We start from the raw sequence: 25,467 nt of genomic DNA, 5'->3' as shown, positions 1-25,467 counted from the left end.
GGACTAAATGGATCCTGCTACAATGGCTGTAAATTGCACATCCCTAATTTAAGTCTCCTCTCGGCTGAAGCAGCTCTGAGCTATGATTTGACCAGAAGACTAGAACAGCTACAGTACAGAAGGAATGCAGACCACACCCAGGAGACCCAATCTCGTTTCTTTGATTATGATGCACACAGCCTTGAGCTACTGCTAAATAATAGATTTAAGAACTATCGAGATCCCTTCCCCAACTTCTCTACTCCTGAAACAATGGGAAATCATGGCTCACTGAAACGACGGAGTCAGAACCCAGGTTTCCCCAACGTATCATAACATTAAACCACACATCCACTAAATAAGAGTAAAAATTGTCTTGGACCCTCTTCCCCCTTCTTAAAAAACAGTTGAGGCTATATATCTAAAAGGCATCACAGATACTTGAGCCTCCTAATTAAATGTATAAATGCATGGAGACTTGAGAGAAAAAACACCACTTGTTCAGTTATAGAGCCAGCATGTATGTACATACACATCCACACGCCACTTATTTGATCGTTTGCTAAATGTGCAAACTCTTCCTCTGTCTACAGTTATACACCAGCATATCTGTCTCATAGAGGAAAAAAAATCAAAGTCATTGGCTGCCAATTTCCTAAGAGGTGAGGAGAAAGCAAAGCAACTGAGAATGAAAAGACTGCTATGGCTTTGACAAGATGAGCAAATAGCTTCTAACAGCCCACAAACTACAGACACACACACACACACACACAGGCACACACACACGCAAGGCATCTGCTTGAAGGGAGAGTTCTAAAAGCCCAACTAAATCTCTATCTGATGGTAAAAGTGAGCCTAGGTATTTGGTAGGAAAAGAAGAAAGCACTAAAGAAAAAAAACGGAAAGGAAAACATTTTGTGAGTTATATGATGAAAACAATATCATTTACATATTGTCCAAGTTATCATGAACCAATTAAGCACAAAACAAACAACATGTGACACAATTCCAAATAAGACTGCCATCCCCAAACAGCATTTTTATAATTTTTAGTACAAATGGCATAAAATAAGATTTAGTTCACAAAAGACAGTCAGGAGATAGAAAACCCCACTCCCCACATAACAATGAAAGTGATAAAGACTGCAAAAAGGGTATAGAGAAAATGGTGCAAAGGCTAAATCCATAGTAGATGCTTTTCTTTGGGGATGACATTATCTCAGTGGCTACAAATTGTCTACTTACAAACCACTGCACTACAGGGTGGAGTGATGATACAGGCAGGCTTGAGTGAACAGCTAACCCTACCGCCCCACAACCTTCCTTGGCCTAATGCAGAGAAGACAGAGATGAAGCTGGACAAGGAGATCCCACCTCATTCTTGTACCTGGGTCCATTCAGCCTCAAAAATGGTATAACAAAACAGCATTCACCACTATCATGCACGAACTCAAGGACCACTGGCACAGAGGAGAGACTAGGGTATTGCTTGCACTCTTAGGCAAATGAAATTTCATATATTTGCCAGTTCCCAGAACACCTAAGACTGAAAGTACAGCTGGGAGCAGTGGCTCACATTTGTAATCTCAGCACTGTAGGATGCCAAGGTGGGAAGATCACTTGAAGCCAGGAGTTCAACACCAGCTTTGGCAATAAAACAAGACTCTGTCTCCATTTCAAAAAATTCAAAAACTAGCCGGGCATGGTGCACGCCTGTAGTCCCAGCTACTCAGGAGACTGAGGTGGGAGGATCACTTGAGCCCAGGAGCTCAAGGCTGCAGTGAGCAAGGATCGCACCATTGTACTCCAGCCTGGGCGACAAACCGAGACCCTGTCTCTTTAAAAAAAAAAAAAAAAAAAAAAAAAAGTATAATATATACAATTACAAATTTCCTTTGTGCAAAATGACCCTACTTTCCTATAAATCTCAGCTCCACTGGTCTCTTTTTGAACAAGTAAACCAGTGCCGAAAACCAAGAGTGTCTTCACTGACTCACCCTGGGGAGGGACATGCCAAGGACACACAGACAAATATTTCCTTTCATCCTTCCTCTGAGTTTCAGTCTAAAGTGAGGCAAGTAGAAAAATCTTTTTTGTTAGTATTCACTACACTGAAATTAAAAACCAAAATCTCCTATTTTTAAAAAGTGATCTGAAAACTCTCATAAAGTATCAGATACAAATGGGTAATCTTAGTAACGAGAATGAGAAATATAATGACTATCATTTTTAGTGCCAGGTCTATGTGCCCTGAAGCACACTACTAACACTATTGTAGTCAATTGTTACAGCAAATTTTGGGGGCATCTTAGAGGTGGACATTTTACCAATCCATTTTACAGATGTGGAAGCTGACCCAGAGAGGTCATGAGACAAGAACGTGGTGGAATTGTGATCTGAATGCAGAAAGGTCTTGAGGCAAAGTCCACGTGCTCACATCCTGTATTTGTTTGGGAAAATACATTTTTTCCTAGTTCTATACTTTTAAGTTTATTCTTGACTCAAGATTCATACTTTTAGGGACTGGTTTTTCAAAACTTCCTTAAAACAAGTTAGGCTTAATGAATTTGTTCAGAAAATTCTTTGAGAACTCCTTCTGAGCTCAGGCCTGCCTCCATTTTTCTTTCTCTATTCGTCTCCCTAGACACATCGGGTCTCATAAGCTCAGTCTTCCCTGGGGCTCTTCCTTTTCCAGGTTCTTGATCTGATTGTTAAGATATCCTGACAGTTTCTATGGGAATCCAGACACATCTCTCTTCTGGATGTATTTCCTCTTCCCCTACATAGTCCCTTCCTGTACCATGCAACTGAGACCCTTCTCTGCCAGGGCAATAAGCCCCAACACAACACTCACATAGCAGAGAGGGCTTCCACCTGGCCACACCCCACAAAAGTAATCTACAAAAACATCTTCCTGTTGAGTAAGCAGCTTGGAACATCACATTGAAGCAGACAAATCACTTGGCTACCTAAAGTTCAACATCATTCCGAAGTGCCATGAATTAAAATTACTTTAGTCCCTGAACAAACAAAATAGAATCATCACCAAAAGATATGCACAACACATTCATAGCAGCACTATTAGTAATACGCCCAAGCAAGAGACTATCTAAATGTCCAGCAATCGTAAAATAGGTATACAATTGAATAGCATGAGAGCAAAGAGAATGCAAAAAATATTGTATATAATATTGTAGATTTCACAAACATAATAAGCAAAACAAGGTAGACACAAAAGAATATTAACTGTATGATTATATTCATAAAAACAAACTAAACAAAGGCATCACAAGGCAGGATATTGGTTGCTCCTGGAGCATGAGGGCAGGAAGGCTCTGGGGTGCTGGTAATTTTCTACTAATCAAGGTGCTGACTGAAGAAGTGTGTCTACTTTGTGACATTTATTCCCTCAAGCTATCCACTTAATGATGTATGCACTTTCCTCCATGCATAAGGTCCTTCAGCAAAGAGCTGACTGAGACAGACCCTTGAAAGCATCTGGTCCGTGCCCTTTGGTTGGCATAAGATCAACTGTTTCCCATGGACATTAGGTAGCTCATGGACACAGAGGAAATTCATGAAAGGACTGGAACTGGACATCAGATCTCTTAGCTCCCCACACAGGTACCAAAGCTGTGTGACAGGATGTTTCTCTAACTTCCTTCCTTTCTGTGACTGCAGCCAAGGTTTAAAAGGAAGAGAATCACATTCCTATTATGTATATGATCCAGGGGGTTCCAATCTCTTACTGACATCCATGCCAGGAAAACCATCTAAACATGCTTTAGGATACGGCAAATCAGAGAAAGTCAGACAGTTCACATTCACTGGCTAGGTGACCGTCAGCATGCTCCTTACCTCTCTCATATCCTCATCCAGATCACTGAAGTGTTAACTCCTACCCTGAAAGGGTGCCATGAGGATAAGGTAATAAGTAGTGTCAGGGCCATGCCTGGCACACGGCAAGCATTCAGAAACACTATTTGTGGAATGAATATGGAATCAAATTAATCAAATGCTTGTTACTTGATAGAAGCTCAATAAATAGTAGTTATTATTACTGAGCAAGAGAAATAGGGAGGAAGTGGGTAAATACGCTTGTGAGAAACGAATGCCTCATATTCTAAGCCTACTGGGTCATTAATGGGTCAACTAGCAATTCTCACTGGTGTAGATAAGGTGGTGAAATGGTCTGTGAGGTGGAGAGTGATGAAGGACTCGAGAAGAGGGCTATGCTTTTTATTTTATATACTACCAGGTCATCTGTGTTTTCCTTCTCAGTGCCAAATGAAGATTTGCTCATTGCCTGCCACGTCTAAGTCCTACAGCCACCTATGTTATTCATGCTACTCTTAGAATTTAGGTTTTAAAAGGGGGAGTGGATACAAACACTCCTAGACTTAATTAGTAGACTCACTAGAGTCAAGTAACTTTACTACTGGAAAAAAATTCACACACACTGAGAAGTAATTGCAGGCTTTAGAGAGGTCTGAAATGAACCATGGCCAGAAGTGAGTTCACTTACGTTTTTAAAAAGCAGGTTTAATGCTGATTTATTTCAGTTCTTCAAATCTTGGATGTACTTAGCAAACTGATCCACACGTTCTTTTATACTGAAAAGAAACAAATACAAAAATGACAAGTGAAAATTATAGCGCATCAGAAAAAATAAAAGTGGCAAATGGCTGAGTATATAAAAAACATTAAACTAGATAACATGAGTAAAATTAAAAACAACAAAACATGTGTTAAGGACTTCCTTCCATCCATCCTTTCTCTCCTATCCTCCTTCTTCCTTCGTCCCCATCCAGTACTCCACCCTTCTCTCCCTTCCTTCCTCAGTTACTGGACAACCTCAAATATTCCCTGATGACTAATTTTTCTGCTGAAGCCACCATCATTAATTCTTATAGCACAAAGTAGTAGTAGCACATGGTAGGTTCTCTATGAATGTTTGTTGAGTAAATGAATGAACCATGGTTTTGCAATATTTTGTCATTAAGGTAAAAAAAATTGGAAATGCCCACAATCTATTATTTTATTGTCCAACAGGAACAAGTTGTATAAAATAAGTAGAAATACATACATTATTTTTCAGACTTGCGTTTCTGATTCTCTTATCTCTTGAATAACTCATACTTAGGGGAAAATTCCCATTAGTATATACGGGCACATATATCCTCACCATGATACAGTAATAAAATATATTTTGGTACTAAAAGAATATTTAAGAACAGTGCAAGTTCCTTTTGAGATGCCCTCTCTTCAAATACCTCAGAACTACCTGCATCCAAAGGAGGAAGCAAGATGTCTGCCAGTTAAATACAAGAGCTATTGCCACACGTGTTTTACAAATGCATACAGAGTCAGGGCCAGTCCTAGACAAAATTGTGATGTACGGATATGGCTGTTTCCTTCCTTCTATCTGTCCTTTTGAGGATTCATTAACCCCAGATGTTTAATCAAACAGGGAAGCAAAAGGATCAGCTCCAAGGCTGCAAGAACTTAATGTATATCCTTCATGAGGACATTTTTTATTTTTAAAAAAAAAAAAAGCTTCAGAAAAGGCAGGTGCTTAACAGTGAAATAAAATGCATTACTGACTATGGAATTTCAGGAATGAATGGGGGTGTGGATTTTCATCATGGAATTTCTCAACAACCCATCAAATCACATCAGGTAAGTATCTGTCCGTTCTGCTTTCTCCTACAGCTGGCTTCATATATGGCCCATATATACACACTAATCCCAGCAAATTTTAAGTAATTTATGATATATACACAGGCAAGCTCAAGTTTAAGACTAGGCTGTGCTCTGAAAGTAAACAGTCATGTTAATGAGCAGTTTTCAAAGTGAGCTCCTAGGAATCCCACCCTCATGTGCTTCTGAGAGCAGAGGCAGAAGTGAGTGGATGTGCAGCCTTGTGCGGTGCGATTTCACTTTCATGTTTCATACTTAGACCCAAGATTTAGTTGGGGAAGTGGTTCCTCCAGCTGCTTATGAAAGAGCTGAAACAATCAATGGAACCAAGTAACAATTAGATTAAAAGCGAGTGCAGAAAATCCCAGTCAGTCCACAACACAGCTGATCTAACACCAAAATCCAACCACCACCTGTCATAGGGCCTTTATGGTAAAATACAAGTCCCAGCCTGAGTCCCAGGGCAGACGTCAGCCCAGGTCTGAGCAGACAGGACCTGGGCCTTCTCTTCTTCCCTACTCAGCCCCCTCATCTCCTGCCCTGGAACATCATGAGCAGAAGGAAGGGCACCTACACTTCCATGAGGACTGATCAACAGTAAGAGGGCAAGATTAGGGTGCAGTGGGGGGCTGCAGATGTTCACAACATGGTGAAGCAGGGGTCTCCAGAAGAGAACAAGACACAGCGGGTTTCTGCAAGTCAGTCACTTCCCAGGCCCTGCCCTGATCCACACCAGCCTCCTTGCTGGGAATTCCATGTGCAAGGTTTACATGCTTCACCTGGATCAGGGCTCTTGGCTAGGAATGAGAAAGGAGAAAATTAGTAGAAGAGTTTAAAAAGAAGAAGAAGAAGGGAAAAAAAACCCCTATGTTCTATAAAACCCAGTTCAAAACAATATGTAAAATGAAAAAAGTGGTGGTGGCGGTGTGGGGCGGGGGGCAGGCGAAGATGGGAGGAGGATTATGAGAAAATAAGCATTGCCTGAATGTGCTCCAGAGAAATTCACATTAACTAACAGGCACTGAATATATTCGATCCCTCCCTCAGCACAGAGCTCTGATTATTTGGCCTAACCAGGACTGAATACACAAAAACATTTATAAACATGAACCATTATATTTTTTGAGTTTTCATCATAGGACTTGTTTAAGTAAGTCAAAGATGTTCTTTGTTCTACAGTTTTGATTGAATGCAAAGAGACTTTAGTCATTTCCTCAGAAACAGACTTAAGCTATAAATACTAACTAACCAACATAGCCACTCGCAAAAAGGCTCAATGACAAGTTTAATTTGAAAACAAGAACACATTATCAAACTGAAAAGTAAGGCATAAAAAAATCCAAACCCATGCAAACAACATTCCCAGAAGAAAAACCCTTAGTGAAATGACAAGTATACTTACAAACAGCTTTTTATTTGACTCACAAACCTATCCCATACATAGAGAAGAAAAAAAAGAAACCAGTCTATATTTGGGTCCATTTAATCAAACAAACTCTTAACATCCTGCCCATAACCTCAGGTCTCAAATTCCAAGATAATTCTCCAACCATTAAATAAGTGATTTCTATGGATCTCTTTGAGATAAAAAACACATTTGTTACTATTGTTTATTTTCTAAATCCCTTTGCTATCCTAAAGTATGACCATCATGAGACTAACATGTTAAACAGTCATTAAAAAGCAAAGTTTCTCTTTATTATAATACCTAATGCCATATTTCAGCCTTCAAAATGAAATGGAATCTGTAGTCTCCTTTCAGATATGACTTAAGTGATTAAAGCAAGGGTCTGTAAGAAGGCCAAATGTGGGTCTGCCACCTGTTTTTGTAAATGAAATTTTATTGGAACACAGCCACACCCATACATTTACATTTTGCCTGTGGTTGATTTTTCCAAGACACAATGACAGAGTTGAGTAGTAGCAACAGAGACCGTAAGATCCACAAGTATAAAATGTTTATATCTTCCCTTTTAAGAAAAGATTTGCTGATCTCTGGTCTAAAAAACCAGCTACTTCAGTAGACTGTCTTAAAATAAGAAATGCTAATCCTGGTGTAGTCATGTTGCCAGATAACTACCTAAGTCATTTAATCACTTAAGCTTTACCTGCTTTAATTTTTTTCATTTATGATACACTAATTGCAATATTTATTGGGAATATATATACCAGGCAATATTTTAAGAGCTTTACTCTTAGTAAATAAACAACAAATTTGTTCGTTTCATTCTGACAAAAATCCTAGGAAAGAAGTAAATTATTTCCATCTTCTAAATGAGATAATCGAGGCAGAGGGGTTAAATAACTTGCCCAAGGTTAAGTAGTGGAGAAATCAGGACCAGAACCCAGGTAGTCCAGCTCCAGAGCTCATTTCTTAATCTTTATGCTACATTGATAATACTTTCCATTTTATAAATTATACAAAATAAAATCTCAAAAGATCTATTAGTTAGGTTAGGTCAATCCAGTAAAACATACCTCTGCACAATTTAGGTTAAGATACCTAAAATAAGACTATACATGGACTTCCATGAACTTTTAAGACCCATCTAACATTAGAGCCAATCTTGGGGTACTGGGAATATAAAAGCCTATCATATTCTTTATTTTTTTTTATCATAAGTAATCAAAGAATCAAGCTAACTGACCAATATCTATCTTTTCTTTGGTAAGTAAGGCCTCTCCAGGAGGTTCCGGCCCTTCAGAAAAGCTTCAGGAGGAAGACTTAGCAGAGAGACTCTAAATCTTCCACGTTTGCTCCCATCTAGTCTTACCCCCAAGTTTCCATCTGAGAAAACGTTGAGTAAGCGTCAACAGAAATTACGGAAAGATTGTTCTCATAGCCTGGCAAAAAGAGCTCTATGCAGCCACAACCATCACATGGTCAGGAAGATATCCCCTTGCTGAATCACCCCCACCACTTCCTGAAGTTCGCTGGGATTTTGGGAGGAAATATGTCACCTAAGTGTGACTCAGTGCCCTTCTGTACTGAAATATAGGTTTATATGATTCCAAATAAATACAGAGAAAATATAGCACTAAATTACTCATCACCAATTCATGTGCACAGACGGTCTTAACCATTTCGTTGTTGTTTTGGGCTTTTTTTTTTTTTTTTTTTTTTGTTAGGAGACAGGGTCTCACGTTGTCATCCAGGCTAGAGTGCAGTGGTACAATCACAACTCACTACAGCCTCGAAAGTCTAGGCTCCAGCAATCCTCTTGCTTCAGTCTCCTGAGTAGCTAGGAATATAGGTGTGCCCGTTTGACTAGTTTATTATTTTATTTTTTCATACTGATGAGGTCTCACTTTGTAACCCAGGCTGGTTTCTAACTCCTGGTTTCAAGTAATCCTTCCACCTCAGCCTCCCAAAATGCTGGGATTACAGGCATCGGCCACTGCACCCAGCCTTTAACTTTCTTTTTAATTACACTAGTCTCCAGTTGGTTTTCAATGTCTGCAGAGTAAAGTCTAGATCCTTGAGTTTGACATTAAATACCTTCCACATCTTGCCTTTCCGACTTTTCCAACCTCATCTCCTTCTATTTTTGGTCTTCATGCCTCCAGGATGGCTGGCTTTTTCTTCAGTATATCATATCTACTCCTGTTTCTGAGGCCATACTCATTCTGTACCCTTTGTTAAAGACCCTATTTTCTCCTCTACTACCAACATGAAAACCTCTACTAGCAACACGCTCAAAACCGTATTTGTGGCTCAATACATATTATGTCCCTAAGTAGTCTTCCTTTTCTCTCTTTGCCAACACCCGGAACTATTTCCACCACCCATTCATTCGGGTATTTAATCACATATTAATGTTCACTGTTTAAATATTCCAAAAGTCTGTTTTGCTTTCTCAATAAGACATTGTTCCTCAAATAACAGATTCTTTCAAATAGATGCTTGGCATTTTCAAATTGTAGATGAAGAGTCCCTGACAAGTAGAGCTGACAAGTAACTTAGCTGAGAAGCAAATTCCAATCACAAGCTTGGGCTGTGTTAGTTACATGGAGCCCAGCCAACCAATAAACATCTGTATTCCAAGAAAGCTTTGTTTTCTGACTATCTAGTAACTCTCATGAGCAAACTTCAAACTTATTTCTTTGTGGGATTGTTAGAAAAAAGCCAGCAGTCAGTCCTAGCAATCAAAGTGAAGATCAAGTGGTACAAGGAAGTGATAGCCTTTAGCCAATAAAATAAATAGACATTAAAGAGATGAAGAAATTACATGTTATGGTATATCTGCAAATCTGAGGATGGATGAGGGCTTGGGATTCATCCCTCATGCTTTAAAAGGTTTAGTGTGCAGTTTTTTCTGTGTTCCCACAGTACTAAGCACTGTGCTGTAAATATTAGCTCAATGAATAATCTGATAATCCCATGTCCCAAAGTCCTCAGTGAACCCATTTTCCATGCCAAAATAAAAGTCAGTATAGTCAATTTCCCTCGAGGTTCCAAAATTTTAGTATTTGTAATATCTACTGACATATTACATCAAACAAGGCCCACATGTTTTTAAATTAACATGTTGCCTTGCAATCATATTTGAAGTGTTTAGTAATAGCTTGCTTTCTTTGCCAATACTGCCAAATTATTTTTATTTTCCACAGTAAGATCATAATTCAAAGATTCTGAGCAGTTGTGTAATTCAAAAGTTGTCATTCTTTGAAAATTTTGACTGAATTGACTGAAATGATTAAAGTCTGCCATAAAGTTTTATATAAAAGTAAACATATGTACAGTAACATGCTATATGAGACTGTACTGGCAGCCTAGTGAAGCAAAGAACATGGTTCAGCTTCCTGGTATACCAACTATATACCAATTTTTCTTTGTGGCAAATATTTTAAAACTTTATTTTATATAAGAATAATATGGACTGAAGTGCAAAATTTACATAACAATGTATTAAAACTATATAAAAATATGAATTATAGTGTAAAATTACATAACAATATATTTAAACAGTGGGTTTCAATTCAGTTGGGGGCAAGAACTTTAGAGTAGATGTTCCCATTATTTGTACACTTCTTGAAGCATCAGGGTAGAAATCAGAGATTGCAGATTATAGTCAGTCATCATGTCCTCAGAGGAAAAAAGCATTCTATAAATGTCCTGAAATATGTTCTATCCTTTTTGACAATGTGGAAGAAATGACTGCACCACTCTCAAAATTCAGGCATCTATATCCAAGAAATCCTGTAAAATCAAGTACTTCCACTCAATCACTAACCAATATGTGACTGCAAATACCACTCAAAAAATATGAAGTCAAACCACTGAGATCCCACAAGCATTGTGAAAGGCCATTCTGAACTAAAGTGAAATTTGTATAGTGATTGAATAAAAGCAATGACTTCAGCCCACTGGAATATAACACTTTATCATGTCAGTAGAACTGCAGGAACTAACATACCCCAGTGAGGTCATCATAGGTCTGAAAAGTGGGTTGGCCCATTATGAACTCTATCATTACTGACCCCACAAGAACAGCAGAGACTCTTTCCCATAAAATGTCCCACATGGAGTAGGCACATTTTCATTGTCAGATTACAACCATGATCTCTGCATCATGTGTGTTTAAGGAAAAAAAAAAAAAATGGATTGGTGGGTTCATCTCCTCCCCCATTTTCCTTCTCATTTTACCACAGACCAGATTGATAGCTGCTTTTTTGGTTGGTAAACTGGCAATTGACAATGCTCATCGAAAGCCCTAAAAATAAAATAGCCTTTGGCCCAGCATTCTACATTTATTAGACTTACAAGAAAAACATGGAAAACTGAGCAAAGATAAATATATACTCTTTTCACAAGAATGTTATAATATTTACAATTAAAAAAATAGAAACAGTCTAAATGTCTGTACACTGAGGTACATCCATCAGAATATTAAGCAGAACCAGGTTACAGGAGTGGTTACCAGTAATTCACGACATAGAAGGACACTCATGATATACTAAAGGATCTGCTTTTTCATAAATATACACACACATAAAAGTCAGGAAGGATAACCATCTATGGCTTTCAACACTTTATTCTTCCCCTTCGTCACGGATCCCAGAGCAGTCTACTACCAGTAACATCTTTAATTAGAGACAGATGTGGGAGGGGAGATGAAAGGAGAGGTACACGCACATTTTTTCAAAACCTCTCCCACCCCCAGTCAGTGGGTCTTGTGTCTCCCTCTGAGGTATGCTATCATATGACACCATGTTGACAGTGGTTGTTACTGTGTGGCAGGATTTCAGATTAATGTGATTTAATTTTTCATTTTGCTTATCTGTATTTCATAATTTTATTATAAACAATAGGTATTGTTTTTGTCAAAGGAAACAAGCAAGATGACTTAGAGGGTAGAATTTGAAATAAATCAGCCTGACTTTTAATACCCCACGGCCACAACTTTTAGCTATATGATCTGTCAAGTTACTTAGCCTATCTAAGCCTCAAGTTTTCTCATCCAACAAATAGGCAGAATAGTATGCGGCTATTTTATTATTAGAGAAGCTAACAGAGCTGCAAATTTGATAAAGGAATGATTACTATATAGTATGTAAAATACAACTTCATTTAAGTGTATATATTTTAAGAAAAAAATTGAAATCCTAGTCTTATTAGAAAAAAAAAAAAGTATATGGGGAAAATTTCATCTGCAATGGTAACCAAAAATGCATATTAAACAGCCATGAGTTACCATTTTACATATACCAAAACACACACAAAATCCTAACACTCACTGGTGGCGATGTTGTAGAAAAATTGCTGGTCATTCATTGTTAGTGGCACTGTATTTAATACAAAACCTTTAGGAAAGCATTAATGCATGATATGTAGTAAGAGTCACTAATTACATCCAAATGGATTTGTCTTAAGGAAATAATGTGCAAAAAGCAGGAAAAAATTACATACACAAAGGTGTTCATTACAGAACTCTAAATAACAATGAGTAATTGGAAATATCTGAATATCCAATATTAGAGAGATGGTAAATGGTTTAATTAATTTGGGGAAGTCAAAGCAATAAAATTAAGAAATTATCAAGGCTATAATGCTAAAGACCATGGAGAACAGGAACTAAAATACCTATACTTGGAAACTGTATAAAATGTAGATACAGCAGGATACGGTGGCTCACACCTGTAATCCCAGCACTTTGGGAGGCTGAGGCAGGTGGATCATGAGGTCATGAGTTTGAGACCAGCCTGGCCCACATGGTGAAACCCTGTCTCTACTAAAAAATACAAAAAAGTAGCGGGACGTGGTAGCCGGCACCTGTAATCCCAGTTACTTGGGAGGCTGAGGCAGGAGAATTGCTTGAACGTGGCAGGCAGAGGCTGCAGTTAGCCGAGATTGCGCCATTGCACTCCAGCCTGGGCAACAGGGCAAGACTCTGTCTCAAAAACAAAACAAAACAATACAAAAATGTAGATATATGCACAGGAATGATTGAGGTGAGTAGGAACATGTGGGAATGAGGAGGGGAGACTTCTTGACAGAAGGCCAGTAGGCAGGAAAGCAGAGGGGTGAATCGAAGAGTACCTTCAGCAGTGAGACCAGAAGGCATAGTTAGCCATCCTAACTATTTCTGTTGTATGAAAGATAATATGAGACTTCTACTTTGTAGGTGTGTTTACAATATTGAATATATCCGTGCAATAATGTGTGTATTATTTATAATAAATACACATACTGAAGGAGATGCTCACAAGTTTGATGACAACAGTACTCTGATGAAAAAGGTTCACAGCCCAGTGCAGAAGGCTTTAAAGCGGGAGAAAAATCAACATCAAATTAGAATTTCAAAAGATCGTGCTGGAGACCACATCAGAGGATGAATTTGGAGGCAGGGGATGCAATTATGGTTTCAGGGCCATGAACTAGCAGTGAGAACGCAGGGAAGAGGAAAACTGAGAAAAGCATTTAGGGGATTCAGTTGGGGCACGAAGCAGCAGACATCACTAATGACTCTACGACTCTGGTTTCTGACTTTTTTCTCTGTGGGAACAGAGAATTCAGAAGACATAAAATAGGCCGGGCGCGGTGGCTCAAGCCTGTAATCCCAGCACTTTGGGAGGCCGAGACGGGCGGATCACGAGGTCAGGAGATCGAGACTATCCTGGCTAACATGGTGAAACCCCGTCTCTACTAAAAATACAAAAAACTAGCCGGGCGTGGTGGCGGGCGCCTGTAGTCTCAGCTACTCCGGAGGCTGAGGCGGGAGAATGGCGTGAACCTGGGAGGCGGAGCTTGCAGTGAGCCGAGATCGCGCCACTGCACTCCAGCCTGGGTGACACAGCGAGACTCCGTCTCAAAAAAAAAAAAAAAAAAAAAAAAAAAAGACATAAAATAAAGTGGCGAGGGGTGCATAATTAAATTTTTCTCACATTTGAGTTCCAAAAGCCTATGGAACCTCTTGGTGAATACATATACAATGTATTGGAAAAACAGGTCCGGAAGGTTTAGCAAAGAGCCCTGGGTTCATTCATGGCTGAACTTCATCCATTTAAAAGTGGTCAGCAACAAGATGGGTTTTTGATAAGTGCACTGGGAGAGAACACAGGTCATGGAAGCAAAGCCATTAAATAATTTTAGGAAGGAAGGGTCTAAAAGACGGGAGAAGTCCGAGAGAGGATGGAAGGAGAAGGCTAGCTAGGAAAGCTGGCTCTGTTAAGTGACCCACCACACCCACAAGCCCTCAGTGATGTGAGAACATCCTGGCATCATTATCCACTTCCAAAGCAAAATAAGGCCCCTCCACTTCCACCCCTCATCCTTACACAGTTGGAAGCTGAATGAGATGGGCTTGGTGAAGAAAGATGTAACACCGGCATTCTTAACTTCTACAGAAATCAGTAATTAAGTACACTATCCTAAGCTTAATTTATCAAGACATTCTAGAAAAAGAACATTCTCCCCTGCAAACTGATTTTAAATAGTCAACCAATACAAAAAAGAATACAGCAGGACTTTTTGAGATTAAGAACAAAATCTCCCTAATGACCCGGAAAACATGAAAAAAATAACTTCTAAGACTACTGTGGCTACATTTGCCTAACTGCCTGACCAGCATTAATGACAATTTCTCTTTCTTATGAGATTCCATGACCCTTCTTCTTCACGACACCATCAAGGACTGCAGCTTTTTGAGGCCACTATGGGTCCATGCCATGTCCTCTCTTTTTTTTTTTTTTTTTTTTTTTTTTTTTTTTTTTTTTTTTGAGACGGAGTCTTGCTCTGTAGCCCGGGCTGGAGTGCAGTGGCCGGATCTCAGCTCACTGCAAGCTCCGCCTCCCGGGTTCGCGCCATTCTCCTGCCTCAGCCTCCTGAGTAGCTGGGACTACAGGCGCCTGCCACCTCGCCCGGCTAAGTTTTTGTATTTTTAGTAGAGACGGGGTTTCACTGTGTTAGCCAGGATGGTCTCAATCTCCTGACCTCGTGATCCGCCCGTCTCGGCCTCCCAAAGTGCTGGGATTACAGGCTTGAGCCACCGCGCCCGGCCGCCATGTCCTCTCTTAAGAGGAATAGGAGTTAAAGGCAAATTTTATACTTTTCCCATTGCCCTTAAAAATTAAAAAGTCTGGCTGAGCACTGTGGTAAGAGCCTGCAATCCCACCTACTTGGGAGGCTGAGGCAGGAGGATTGCTTGAGCCTAGGAGTTTGAGGCCAGCCTAGGCAACACAGCAATACCCCATCTCTTAAATTGTTTTAAGTCCAGAATGTCTCCATAATGATATGGGATAGAAACTTACCTTGGGTTTCAGTCAGTGTCCTGACAATATCTACTTGATCTGAATGCTGAGCCAGGATTAAACTTCATTGAGACTAAACCACCTTTCCAGACTTTAAAATACCTTAAGTATTTAAAGTTTTAAAACAATTTATTATTTAAGTTGGATTTACCAGTTTATTTTTTTCTTCCTGAAACTTTCATTATGGAAAATGTGAAAGATGTACCAAGATAAGTAGATTAATATGATGAAGTGCCAAGTACCCATGACCAGCTTCAACAATCACCACCCATGCCAATCTGGCTCCATCAATCCTCCCACCACCCACACTCCCATATTATCTTGCAGCAAATCCAAGAAATCCTATCATTTCTTCCATGAATATTTTAGTACCTATGTCTAAAAGGTAATTGTAAGACTAGTATCATATCCCCCAAATCAGCAATAATTTCTGTTGTTAGGGAGAGGAATTTCTATGCCAGCATCACCCCATTTCTAGTCAGTGATCACATTCCCAATTATTTTATAAAAGTTATATCTAAAAACCATTTGTTTAAATTAGGGTTTCAACAGGACCCACCACTGTAGTTGGGTGATAGATCTTTAAATAATGTTTCAATCTACAGGTTCGTTCTTCATCTTTTTTCTTTTTCCTTCCAAGTTATTCATTGAAGAAACTGAGTTATTGGGCCTGTAGAGTATCCCATGGTCTGAATTGTATTTGCAGGTACAATTTAACACATCCCAGTTCACCTTTAAAATTCAGGTAGGTTAATTTTTCCTTATTGATATTCTGCCCTTTATTGCTATAGATTAGAACGGAACAAAACCAGTATGCCTTCCTCTTCTGCTAACACTGAGTAATATGGAAGAGAAACTGAGGGACAATGTGCAAAGGTGCCACAAAATTGTCTTTGGGGCAGGAACAGACTCGCTATAAAGTAGTATTTAGATCCTAGGAACAGGGATAGGAAACAGATGTTCCAGACTGATCCTTTCTTTCCCCTCTCAACTCCCTTTTCTGGTACAGAGTGGTTACTAGGATGGACTCTGGGATTTGGCTGAAGCCCAGCTCCACTACTCGCTGACTGTGTGGCCTTAAACAAGCTGACTTAACTTCTCTGTGCTTCAGGGTCCTTATCTATAAAACGGAGATTCCATAATTCCCACTTATTGTGTAAGAATTAAGTGATGTAATTCACATAGAGAGCTTGGCAAACAATAAGCCCTCACTCCCCAAAAAGTCCTCATTATTATCCATTTTTAGTAGTTGTTATCCATAATTAACAGTTAAAATCTCCTCCTCAAAACTAAAGCTTAACTTTGAGGAACTACCTCTTTTCTTCACCCCTGCCGTCGATCACTATTCTAAATGTGGTTTTATCCTAAAGGATTTTGATTCACTTGAGTTTTTACCAATTTCTGTCTAGAACAGTACTTCTGAAGAAAACCCATCCCTGCTATATGATAATATATCTTCCATATTTTGCAAACAGCAGGTGGAGTCAGCTGTCCTGGAATACAATCATAGAGTTAATCTTCTGTGGAAGAAGCATTCAAGTGAGAGACGAAGTTTTTTCTTTGACTATCGTGGGCCAAACCTAGCATGCAGCAAAAAAAACCTTCCTAAGTTCTAATCTGCAGGGCTTGGTGGTGGCAGTGTCAGAGGTATCCTATGGTCTTAGGTTTTAATTATTAATAATGTGAAGGTTATTTAAAAAATGTATTCGATACCTACCACTGGGCTACATGCTGTAGGGGACCCAAAAAACGTAATAATAAGGTAAAGTCTCTTTCTGGGGAAAAAAAATATCATGATCCATTAGGAGAGGCATATTAATGACCTACAATGTAATCTAACATAATATGGTATGGCTGTCACATGAGATGGGCAGATGAAATACTAGGAAAAACCAGAAAAAAAAAAACTTATAAATAAGGGTAGTTATGGGGGCTATTCAAGAAGGAAAAGTGAGTAAGATGGAGAAATAACATGGTTAGGATGTAGCAAGATGAGCTGGTGAAAACAGATGGCAAAGTAGTGTTCACAGAGGAAAATTCGGGTTAGTACAATCATAGGATCCAGGGAATGAGAGAGCTTCAGAGAAGTCCTGAAGACAAATGATTGTAGGGGTTAAAAGAAGGAGTGAAGAAGTAAGAGCAATGAACATAGACCCCTTCACTGTTTATAAACTCAGTATGAAAGAATGAAGAAAAGACGGGACACCAGGACACAGGCAAGAGTATGGAAGGAGGAGTCATTAGCTATGTGCTTAGGAAGGGGGATATCCTGAATGTTTTTATGCAGAGAAAAGGTGGAGAGACAACAACTGGACGTGTGAGACAGGAAGGAAAAGAAGTGACCCTGGAGACAAAGAAATGCTGGCAAATGGATATAGAGAAAAACGATGAGGTGAAAAAAGAAAGAGAAGCCCTACAATCAAGATAACTAGCTGCCAGATGTGTTTTGTTCTAGTCCACACAGCATTTCCAAAAAATGTGACTTCAACATGTAGAGATTTCACTAGAAAACCAGATATTTGATTTTTCTAGAGAAAACAGAAGATGGGGCAATACTGAGCCCAGCTTGCCCCAGACTCCAATCAGTGCTGCCCCTCCTTGGGCACGGCCAGCATCCTGCAAGTCCACAACAGCCCCTGCCTGACATCCCTTTCATTTCAATAATCTCAATGGCCCCTGTTGACATCTGAATTGTGTTCCCTGACCCAGATCTTCTCAATAAAATAAAGTGGTAATGTCATCCTTAGAGACTGAGTGGAGACTGCAGACTGGGACTTAAAAACTGTGTAAAAAACATAATAAGAGCTATTGAAGGAAATGGGTTGGGAAGTCAACAGGAGATGAAGAATCAAAGGACTGCCTTCTATTAATTAGTCTGCTGAAGAGACAGCAGTGATTCATCATTTTGCTTAGCAGTGCCCTACAGCCTGGAAGCAGTGATCACAGGGCAGTCAAGGCACAAGACAGGAAGACAAAGGGTTCTGAGGGCTCTCAGGGATCTCGGTGAGGTGACTGGCCAGCACCTGGCCTAGAAGGGGAGTCAAAGGGGCTGGTGGCCTGGGACAATAGGAGGGGACGTCATAAGAACAAAGAGCAGATTAAGAAGAGGGAGGCAGAGAGGCGGGAGAGACCTGGAAAGCAAGATGAGAAAGTATTCCCCGGAATTCTTCTGGCAGGAACTTGAAAATACCATCTGTATAAAAATATTAGCTGACAGACACACATCAAAGGCCAGAGGGAAGATGAATTTGGAGACTGTTGGAGAAAAGTGAAAGCACGTATAATTAGCACAAGAGAGAAAAGTTAGTCATACAAAAATTTACCTTCAAGGTACCTTCATCTCCCTGCCATTCAACTTCCAGAAATCAACTAGAAAAGAACTTTCTTTAAACAACAACAACAACAACAGTAAAAACAAGACCAGACTTGGTAAATCATAATGAAAAGGGCTCAGAGAATTTTATTTCTGTGAAAGGAGCTATGTGAATGTTTAAGAAGACTATTTCTAAACTACACACTTGACTCCCTTTCAAATATCCTTATATACAATTTTGGAGATAAAAAGTACACTCATTCTATCTTCTTATATGCAGAGGACTGTGTACATTATCTCAAGTTTTGAAGAAGAAAGAACAAAAGTTCAAACTTCAGTAATTTCTCCCTGTCTCACAGATCGAATGCATGTAAAAAGGGAAGCATTGGCCAGGCACGGTGGCTCACACCTGTAATCCCAGCACTTTGGGAGGCCAAGATGGGCAGATCGCAAGGTCAGGAGTTTGAGACCAGCCTGGTCAATATGGTGAAACTCTGTCTCTACTAAAAATATAAAAATTAGCCAGTCGTGGTGGCACATGCCTATAGTCCCAGCTACTCAGGAGGCTGAGGCAGGAGAATCACTTGAACCCGAGAGGTGGAGTTTGCAGTGAGCCGAGATCGCGCCATTGCACTCCAGCCTGGGTGACAGAGCGAGACTCCGTCTCAAAAAAGAAAAAAAAAAAAGGGAAGTGTTTATGGCTGGCTTGCCCAGTGCTGAGTCTCTGGGGTCTGCATATTCCTTAAGTCCCTTTATGTTAAAAACAAAACAAAAAAAAAATTAAAAAAAATTTTTAAAAAACATATGCACAATGACATATTAAATGCAGGGAATAACTCTATAAAATTACACCCTGACTGACAGCCTAGGAGCTCTGGGGAAAGACATTAAGGAGGGAGTAGTGCCACCAGGATCCATGATAGGGGAACTTGAGGCTTTATCATCATTTCCTTGCTGCCTGTGGGTATTGTTCTCAACTTCTAGGGATCACCTGCATTTCTTGGCTTATGGCCCCTTCAAAGTCAGCAATGGCAGGTGGAGTCTCCTCTTACCCTACAAGTCTTTTCTCTTTGTGCCCAGTCTCTCCACTGGTTCCCTCTTCTGCCTCATCTCTGAGTTTCTGAGTTGGTCTGCTTTTTTTTTTTTTTTCTAAGACGGAGTCTCGCTCCATTGCCCAGACTGGAGTGCAGCGGCGCTATCTCAGCTCACTGCAAACTCCGCCTCCCAGGTTCAAGTGATTCTCCTGCCTCAGCCTCCTAAGTAGTTGGGACCACAGGCGCGTGCCAACACACCCAGCTATTTTTTTTTTTTTTTCTAGTAGAGACTGGGTTTCACCATGTTAGCCAGGATGGTCTTGATTTCTTGACCTCATGATCTGCCTACCTCAGCCTCCCAAAGTGCTGGGATTATAGGTGTGAGCTACCCACCTGGCCTGAGTTGTCTAGTTTTAAAAGCTTATGCAATTATTTACAGATGGCCCACCTAGATCATTCAAAAAACTATCCCCAACCTAAGGTCAGCTGATTAGTAACCTTAATTCCATCTGCAAAGTTCCTTCACAGCAGTGCCTCGATTAGTGTTTGAACAATCAGAAGACAGGCAGCGTGGGGAAACATCTTTAAAATTATGCACACAATATCCATTTATATTGTGAGGTTAAAAAACACAGAGTCAAGTATTCCAATCTGCCTGGCAGTTATTTTTCAGGGTATAAACAGGAACTGGCACCACTTTTATATGAATTATTTCAATTAAACCTGCAAATGACTCTGTTCAATATTATCATAACCATCTTAATAATCAACAACATTGTGGTTCAGAAGTCAAATAACTTGCCCAGGAACACAAGAGCTGGCAATAGGAGAATCAGAATTAAACCCAGTTTTAGCAGTCTAAAAAGCTCATTTTCTTTAATATTTTTAAAAGCATGGCACAATTATGACTCTTAAAAAGAGTGACTTAGTAGTAATGGGAGTAGGGAATATTGATGTTGAAAGCTGCTAACAGGATTAGCAACTAACTGGCTTTGTAAATTAAAGGTAAAGTAAAAAATAAAATCATGGCCAACTAACATTTACAGGACAAGCCCAGGTTAACAAATCATGTAGCTCCAATTAAATCTCAATAATTTTTACCAAGACAATTTACACTGTCAAAAGTCTTAATAATTTTAAAAATTACAAAAATAGCGATACAATGTAATACTAGTCCTGATACAATGCAAAGCAGGCTGCACAATACCATGTATGATATTGTGCATGTTTGTGTGTGCACAGACATGTCTGTGTACGTTTTCACACATTTTCATTTCTTTCTTTTATTCAACAAATATTTCTGGAGCATCTTCTATGTGCCAGACACTCATCTAGTTGCTGAGGATATAGCAATAAACAAAACACAGTCACTGCCTAGGAACAGCAAATAAATAAATAAACAAGTGAAAATACAAGAGACAGCGATACCATGGAGAGAACAATGCAGAGTTGGGAAAAAGAGAGTTCAGACAGGAGGGTCGCTAGTTCATTTTATTGACTGATTAACTGACTGAGACAGGGTACCACTCTGTTGCCCAGGCTGGAGTGCAGTGGCAATCACGGCTCACTGCATCCTCTAACTCCTGGGCTCAAGCGAACCTCCCACTTCAGTCTCCCAAGTAGCTGAGACTACAGGCACACAGCACACACCCAGCTAATTTTTTATTTTATTTTATTTTATTTTTGTACAGATGGGCTATCACTATGTTGCCCAGCCTGGAGCTGTTGCTTTATATAAGCTAGTCAGGGAAGGCTGTGAAGAAAATGAGTGCGCTATGCAGTTCTCTGGGGAAAAGCACCCCAAGCAGAGGGAAGAGCACATGCAAACGTGCAGGAGAAGAGGAGTGCTCGGAGAACTACAGAAACGAAAGCAGGTGGCTGTGGCTGGAGCAAACTGCACAAGGTTGAGATGATCAGGAGAGGTCGGAGAAGTTGGAGAGGAGAGCCCATGCATAACTTCTGTGCCATTTTAAAGACTGATTTCCTTTTGAGGGAGAAGAAATGCCATCAGAGGGTTCTGAGGGCCAGGAAAATGACACGTTTTATCCAACGATACAAAATAGAAGATCAAAACACCTACAGAGACCCACTCAGAACTCCACAGTTATAAAGATTGTTTTAAGCTAAAGATATTTGAGATTCAACAGATACAAAAAGCGGCTTTCTTGGAGCTTTCTTGACTGGACTAGAAGCTGAAACTTAAAGAAAATTAGGCTGCCATAATTTTCCTCTTCAGGTGGCCTTTACCCCCAGAAAGGAGGCCAAGAGTAAACCTACCACAAATCCCCTCTCCAGCGACCTCTGTGACCATGAAGAAAACAGAAAGACCAAAAGACCACTCACAATCGCAAGAACAAACTTGCTTATCTCTAGAAACCCCTTCCTCTTCCATAAAGAAACCCAGCGGTTCCTCCCAGAGCCCTTTTCTCTCTCCTCACTATTCCCTCCCTATACCCTACTATGTTAGGTATACATGTCTCTGGCTTTAACCAGTTGCTGAGCTTCTTCCATACGAACTTTTTTTCTGCTGTTATTCTGTCTTTTGTTGTTTTAGTTCTCAGGCTCACAGGATCTTAAGAGATTAGAGGAAAAATATTCCTCCACAATCCACAAAATCTAGCAAAAATCATCTCTTCAGGTAAGGTGATTATTTATGAACTTTTGTTTTCCAGTTTTATGTGTTATTAAAAGAAAGGTTTAGTACATAGGATATTTAGTTTTCAGGCACAGAGAAATAAAGCTAACAGCAGCTCCTGTGGGGTAGAACAGTCAGGATCACAAGGATGAACCTCTGGACCAGGAAGGCTGGATTTAGATCCTGACTTTGTGTCCTTTCAAATTACCCAAGCCCTCTCAACCTATATCTACCCGTCTTAAAATAGAAGTAATACTAATACTCAACTCATATGGCTATGTTGATGTAAGTGACTCACTCACACAGTACTGAGCTCACACGAAGAACCCAAAATGTGGTCCTCTTATTAGTTTTACCTCTAAGCACAGATGCAGCCAGGCCTGGTTTGAGGAACAGCCAAAATATGCCAATAATTTACAACATGTACTGGATGCAAATCATGTGTTCACCTGAGCTTTTCCTCTTCAGTCTGTTCTCAACAAGTCTCTCTCAAAGACAATACTAGTCCCATCTAACTTAATTTCCAAAATCCAAACTGATAGAATCCATGAGGTTTTGCTACAAAGAACTCCAAAACCAAACCACCAAAACAAATAACTCATTTTGCATTTAATTCATTCCTGAGGTTTTGTGAACTCATCTTTCCTCAGGCAAATCCATGATCCTTTATTCCTCCCAAATTTTTCAGTCAGGATCTAAGCCAGCCAATAATTTGAATTTAAAGTGCAGGATTACTGACTGCTATCTGAGAACAAAGGGGAAAACCTTGGCGTTTCAAAGACAAAAAAGCAGTAATATTTTACACAAAGACAAAAACTCTGGGTGTACATTTTAAAAACATTTGAGTTAAGTTGTCCATGTGTAATACTTACCTGTCAACACAAATTCTCTCCATAGAAGAACATTACATGGATTGTATTTTATCATTAAAGAAAGCCTCAGTCCCTGGCATGGTACATTCTAATTCAAATGACAATTACAGTGTTTTGTTTCTGAGGGGAGAGCGAAACAGCTTTAGCATCTCCTACCCTATGTGTCCTCTCTAGAAAATGTCAACTTAGCCCAATTACATTTATTTTTCATGTAGAGAAATAGCAGGGCTTATTCCACATTGGTGCTATGTATGTACATAAACATTTCACCATTTAATTTTTCTGTCTGGAAGGAGAGGAGCTTATAATTACGCCAAGAGGTATAACTATAATTAGGTTTTCGAATACCACAGGTATCCTTATGATCCAGTTGTAAAATCACAGAGAGTTTTGGTGCTGTGTTATTGGGTTGGCTTTTTTTCCCTTTGAACCATTACATTCCTCAAACCTTACGAAACAGGAAAAAATCTTCTAGTTAAAAAGTTGTTTTGTAAATAAAGAATTAAGCGAATACAGCCGATATCAGTATTTAGCACTGTTGAGAATATCATACATACGCATTGATGTTGAAAAATCACTATTATGGGTCAGGCATGGTGGCTCACTCCTGTAATCCCAGCACTTTGGGAGGCCGAGGGGACAGATCACAAGGTCAGGAGTTCAAGACTGGCCTGACCAACATGGTGCAACCCCATCTCTACTAAAAATACAAAAAATTAGCCAGGCATGGTGGCAGGTGCCTGTAGTCCCAGTTACTCAGGAGGCTGAGGCAGGAGAATGGCATGAACCCGGGAGGTGGAGCTTGCAGTGAGCTGAGATTGCACCACTACACACTCAGCCTGGGTGACAGAGCAAGACTCGGTCTAAAAATAAATGAATGAATGAATAATAAAAAAAATTTTTTTAAATCACTATTATGGGTCTGGTGTTGTGCCTAATGCGTATAAACCCAGCACTTTGGGAGGCTAAGGCAGGAGGATTGCTTGAGGACAGGAGTTTGAGACCAGCCTGGGCAATACAGTGAGGCCCCATTTCTACAAAAATAAAAAATAAAAAACTTAGCCAGGTGTGGTGGCACGTGTCTGTAGTCCCACCTATTATAGTTGGGAGGCTGAGACAGGATGATCACCTGAGCCCAAAACTTCAAGTGAGTGTGGTCACGCCACCGCATTCCAGCCTGGGTAAAGAGCAAGACCTTGCCTCTATAAAAATAAATAAAAAGAAAAAAATCACTGTTATGGCTATGATTTATATCCAGAAAAATGAGTTAATGGCAAGTTTAGGTTAAGTAAGTTTAACCTAATTAGGCTTTGCATGCTAATAAGGCTTTGCGATAACACAACTTCCAAATTGGGGCTCTACAGTGCATTTAAACATCATTCTTTATGCTTCCACTTTGCTGAAGATCAAACACATACATAATTTATAATTAACTCTAGGCAGCGTGCATGCGTGTGTGTGTGTGTGTGTGTGTGTGTGTGTGTGTGTGTTTGTGGAGAGGTGGGAGCGGGAAGGAAGAGTAATACCTAAACTATTTTCCCCAATGCCCACAAAGAAGTAAGACATGTCTTGATCTATACAGAATATCGTATGTGTATGTGTGTATAACATACTACGTAATTACATATAGTCTTGATTTTCTGTACTGTGTCCATTGTGGGAAGGGCAGGAGATGAAATGAAAATAAGCCCTTTCAGATCTTCATTATATGATCTAATTACTGGAAGTAGCCCTGTTCATTCAAAATCATAGCTACAGGTTTCAAGCACCAAATAATCTTAAAAAAAAAAAAAACAAAACAAAAAACCCAGAGGCCACGCGCGGTGGCTCATGCCTGTAATCCCAGCACTTTGGGAGGCCGAGGCGGGCAGATCACGAGGTCAGGAGAATGAGACCATCCTGGCTAACACGGTGAAACCCCGTGTCTACTAAAAACATAAAAAATAAATTAGCCAGGTGTGGTGGCAGGCGCCTGTAGTCCCAGCTACTCTGGAGGCTGAGGCAGGAGAATGGCGTGAATCCGGGGGGCGGAGCTTGCAGCGAGCCCAGATCGCGGGAGGTGGAGCTTGCAGTGAGCCCAGATTGCACCACTACACTCCAGCCTGGGCGACAGAGTGAGACTCCGTATCAAAAAACAAAACAAAACAAAACAAAACAAAACCCAGAAGGTCTTTAGGGAAAAGA

At 39.9% G+C, this 25,467-nt stretch overlaps 1 protein-coding gene across 14 annotated transcripts in view; it reads right to left on the bottom strand.

Moving 5' to 3' along the window:
- Positions 1 to 25,467, bottom strand: part of LOC126930047 (liprin-beta-1) — a 176,154-nt gene that overhangs the window by 113,587 nt on the left and 37,100 nt on the right. For all 14 annotated transcript variants that reach the window (XM_050746652.1, XM_050746650.1, XM_050746655.1 and 11 more), the window contains exon 2: positions 4,505 to 4,592. The gene's annotated coding sequence lies outside the window, so the exon portion shown is untranslated. The remainder of the gene's footprint in view (positions 1 to 4,504; positions 4,593 to 25,467) is intronic.

The sequence above is a fragment of the Macaca thibetana genome, chromosome 11 (assembly GCF_024542745.1).
Source record: "Macaca thibetana thibetana isolate TM-01 chromosome 11, ASM2454274v1, whole genome shotgun sequence".
NCBI lineage: Eukaryota > Metazoa > Chordata > Mammalia > Primates > Cercopithecidae > Macaca > Macaca thibetana.
This window is presented reverse-complemented; position numbering and strand designations above follow the sequence as displayed.